This window comes from Octopus sinensis, linkage group LG7 (genome assembly GCF_006345805.1).
Source record: "Octopus sinensis linkage group LG7, ASM634580v1, whole genome shotgun sequence".
Lineage (NCBI taxonomy): Eukaryota > Metazoa > Mollusca > Cephalopoda > Octopoda > Octopodidae > Octopus > Octopus sinensis.
Window position 1 is genome coordinate 58,897,834 of NC_043003.1, and position 5,000 is coordinate 58,902,833.

At 34.0% G+C, this 5,000-nt stretch overlaps 1 non-coding gene across 1 annotated transcript; it reads left to right on the plus strand.

Moving 5' to 3' along the window:
* The first annotated feature begins 1,381 nt into the window (after positions 1 to 1,381).
* On the plus strand, positions 1,382 to 1,572 carry LOC115214555. The gene has a single exon (XR_003881904.1). It is a non-coding gene; the product is annotated as a U2 spliceosomal RNA (small nuclear RNA).
* The last annotated feature ends 3,428 nt before the right edge of the window (positions 1,573 to 5,000 follow it).

A 5,000-nucleotide genomic window follows, 5' to 3' on the forward strand; every position in this document is an offset into this window, starting at 1 on the left:
ATCTATGCCACACTTTCTACTCTAGGCACAAGGCCAGAAATTTTTGGGGAGGGGGATAGTCGATAAGATCGACTCCAGTACGCAACTGGTACTTAATTTATCGACCCCCCAAAGGATGAAAGGCAAAGTCGACCTCGGCGGAACTTGAACTCAGAACGTAACAGACCTGATAATAATGTCACACTTTATTGTATTTTGATAATAGTATAAGGCCAGTAATTTTAGGGAGTATGTGTTAACTTTATGATTAAAGGGGGTGCTTCAGCATGGCCTCAGACTGAAACATAAAAGAATAAAAGAATATATTTCTGCCTTAAATTTGAATGTTTTCGAAATAATTAGATATTGAAGTTGGACAAAGTTTCATATTATGTATTCGAGAAGATTAATAAAGCTCGTTGATTAGTTTTCATTAATTGTGTTCATGAAATATTTTGCAGAAGGAAATCAATTCTGTAGATGTTTTCCCATAGCAGCTTAACAAGCGAGATTACAGTATAGCGGGATTAACAACAGATAGGCCAAAAGATAGGTAGCTCAGTAAATCACAAAAAACGCACATTTGGTTGGTGCTGATGATTGACAAATCTCAGCGAGAACCAATTGAGAAAGAGGCCAATATGTCGACAATGAAATCTAAATAAATTAAATGTTTTCCAGACAATGACGGGAGAGTTAAAAAAAAATTAAGAAAAAAATTGAAAAACGAAAAAAGAAACGAAACAGAAAAAATTATCCCAGACATACAAAATCGTTATGAAATGAAGAACAAAGGCCTCAAACTTGTTAACTGGAATAAATAAAGAAGATAAAAATAAAATTAAGAATGGCACTCAATGAAATTAAGAATAATATACAGCTCTCACTAATATGAGTGAACAGTAAATTGAGAGTATGATTATAAAAATACATAAAAATCAACTATAAAAGTTTCTATTAATCCAGCTTGTTTGCTATAGAAAGTAGAGGCATAAAGCCTTTAACCCTACCAGTAGTTCAGCTGGTACTTAGAAGCAATACTCTTTGTGTAGAACTTTTGGGTCACTTCCAAAACAGCAGGGGGCTTGATATTGTGGCGAACTATAGTAAGAAGCAATAATGCAGATGTTTTGAGAACAAGTGTCGTTTATAGAGTCAGCATGACTTCCCGTTTTCAATGTCCTCGGGTTCCATCCTAGCAGTCGTCCCCGTGTTTTTGTAAGTTTAGTAATGTACGTTACTAATATACATTTAGTAATGCTATGAGTTTATTAACTGTATACAATAAGCAATATGATAAACATGTGGTTACTTATAATTTCAGGTTAGGCATAGCTTTGATATACCATTTAGAAATTATCTTCTCTTATCACTACCCGTTCAAATGCGGGGGAGTCTATCTTTTGCTTCTCGGCCTTTTGGCTAAAATCAAAGTGTATTATCTGTTCTTAGTTTAATATCTGATATGGTCCCTATTTGGGGCCATCGATATTAAACTGATTTTTAGAACGAGGTGAAGTGTTAGGGACTTGCTCCGCCTTTGCCACGGGTTGACCTGGTATTGCAGTGCTTCCAGGATTCAGCCCCTATTCTTAAGAAAGAGAGCCACTTACTGTAATGTGTTTTCTTTTTGAATGACACTATTGCCCAAGGTTCCCCTGGTCTTTTCTGTAGGCTTTTCTATCCACGGACAAACCTAATCTGTTTTCCCTTTTTACATTGACATTTCTGTGATACACGATCCCTATTGATCGTCCCCACTTTATTTTGTAGATAACAGTTTCAGTTGGAGTGCCCACATCAACGATAAGGTCGATATAGCTCCTAGGATGAGCTCTTGGATCTTAGGAACCTTCTGGTCCAGAGAACAAGGTCTCATCCTTCCACTTTTCTCCTCCTTTGTGCGGCCACACCTCGAATACTGCTGCCCCTTGTGGTTTCCCCATACAAAACAAAACATCTCGAGGATTGAATCACCCCAGAGGGCACTCACTAAACGAATTGAAGGCATGGCTGATCTCGATTATCGGGACCGCCTTAAAGCTTTGAAATTCTACTCTCTCCAGCGACGCCGTGAGTGGTACATCATTTGTATTCATTTGTGGGGAATATACCGCCAGCATTGCCCAAACGACCTGAACATTAGTTTCAAGGTTCATCTAAGGCTGGGACCACGGGCCATACACCCCTTGCCCAATTCAGGATCACAGTATATAGGTACACTGCGATATAATTTCTTTTCCTCAACAGGACCTACCCTGCTTAACATTGTCCCGAAAGAGATCAAAGAGGAAAAGGATCTCATCAACTTTAAACGGAATCTGGATAGATTTCTTCAAGGAATACCGGATAAGTCACCCATACGTGGATACAACTCACTCAACAAGAACTCACTACTTGAATGGACCATAAACAAAACTTGACTTAAACAGGATTTAGATAATCCTATCAGGTGGTTCTATTAAGTTAGACATGACCTGGACCAATCTTTGGTCGAAACATATCTAATTTTATCTAAGTTTATATATATCCTTCTTTCTTTCCTTCCTGAGCTTCCAATAACACTATACTTGTTCCACGTCCTCGCGTTGTTGTGTTTTCTCTTTGTGTTTTCATGTTTGAATTAACTATATATATATATATATATATATATATATATATATATATATATATATATATGTTTACCATTTGTTTGAGTCATTAATAGTGATTTGTTCTGTCACTCATTTCTATTAGTTTAAAGAAATGTAAACAAACCTTCAAATCTTGTTGCTGAATTCAAGCTCATTGCACTTTTTATTTTACGGGTTTTATATTTATTCTATACCAATTTAATTTAAAATTGTTATTGTTTCCACGCGGAAGATTGCAGTGATGTTAAAATAAGCCTCTCTAATCAAACTTGGACAGTTTCGAAACCTGGAATTTCTTGAAGGGCTAGTATCAAATATTAACATGCAATAAAACTGCAGATACGTGTCACACGTTGGTTCCAGCATGAGGGCGATATATTGCAAAATTATCGGCTCTGTTAGTGTATATGTTTTCATTCATGTGCATTAACTACAGTATTAGAGGACTTTAGCTCTTATTTCTAGCAATGTAGGTGTTTCCTTACACCCTAGTCACATTTAGTGACATTTGTAATTCTCCGTTTTGGTGAAATATTTCAAACTGCTGTTTATATTAACTTTATACACACACACACACACACACGTAGTTGTATCTATGTGTGTGAATGAGTGAGTGTGTGGGTGTGCGTGTGTGTAGGTGTGCGTGTTTTTGTGTTTGATTTCTTCCGTATCCCACCGCTTGACAACTGGTATGGGTGTGTTAATATCCCTGTGTTTTAGCGATATAATAATAGCTTTAAAAAATAAATGCTAGTGTCGATTTAGTTGACTGAACTCTTCATGGCGGTGCTCCAGCATGGCCGCAGTCCAATAGGTGAAACAAGTAAAAGGTTAAAGATATTCTGTCTTGAATATACGAAAAACGATAAACTATGGAATCTGTACAATTCCCTTAGTTTTCTGCATTCAGGAAAACCTATCACAAACGTAAACCTCTTCTAAGTTTTAATAATTTAATAATAAAGTTTCAACTTTGTAGTTTGATAAAATGTTCAGAAAACATTAAAATGCCATGATTGAATTAATAGTACACATATATATTTATATTGAAGCAAGTGTACTGGGGAGCGTGAGAGAAATTTGAAGTGAAGAGTTTAAGGACAACATAGCATAATGAAAATAAAATATACAAATGTAGATTAAATATTTAAAACTGCATCAAGAAACTTGAAAGAAAAAAAATGGTTTGCTTCGACTGTTGTAAGTTATCAAAGTTCAACGAAGGTTTTATACCTGCCAACAAGTTCAAACTGTACTCGGAAATATAAATAATCATAAGTGTACAGAAGTAAAAACAGTTATTCTGGATCGACTAAAATATGTACACACGCTACTGTGAGCTGATGCATTCAAATTCACGAAGTTCAATGAATTTGTTATAGTAAAACAGACACACATGCATACACACACACAACTATACAGTATGTGTTTGATATATATGATATACACATGTAAGCTTATGTGATACATACATACATACATACATACATGCACACACACACACATATATATATGCATATATATATACTCATACACAAATACACGCACATACAAATTATAATTATGATATTATATATATATATATATAGATATATATTATATATATATATATATATATATATATAGATATATTACATACACCAATAATATATATATATATATATATATATATATATATATAATATACACAAATACACGCACATACAAATATAATATTATATATTATATATATATATATATAATATATATACAACATATATATATATATATATATATAATATTATATATATATATATATATATATATATATATATATATATATACTAATACACAAATACACGCACATACAATATATAGTGGTATCTTATACATTATGCACACATGTATGTCTATATATGATACATATACATACACACATACATCTATTAATGAGTGTACATATGTATTGACCATATATGTGGTGCAGAATTGGTACAGAACATAAAGGAAATCTTGGGTTTCTTCAATATCTCATCGAAGAAACTATGCACCAGTTTCTCCATTTCTTTCTTCACCACATACACACACACACACACACACACACACACACACGCGCACACACACAACATGATCTACAGTTAAAGCATATACACTTAAATATTTCATATGCCTATATTTCCTTACTACACACAATTACACACACGTGTTTGCGTATGTGTGTGTGGATGCATGTACATGAATGTGTTTATGTATGTACATGTACGTTTATATGTTTCGCATTGCGTCTCAATGTTCTATTTAAATGTTTGTCCTAAGTTGTAGATCGTGAGTATGTATTTCTGCTTGTACGTACATACGCTGATGGTGTCTGTATCATAAAAAGAAAAGTAAAACCAACCGATCGACCGA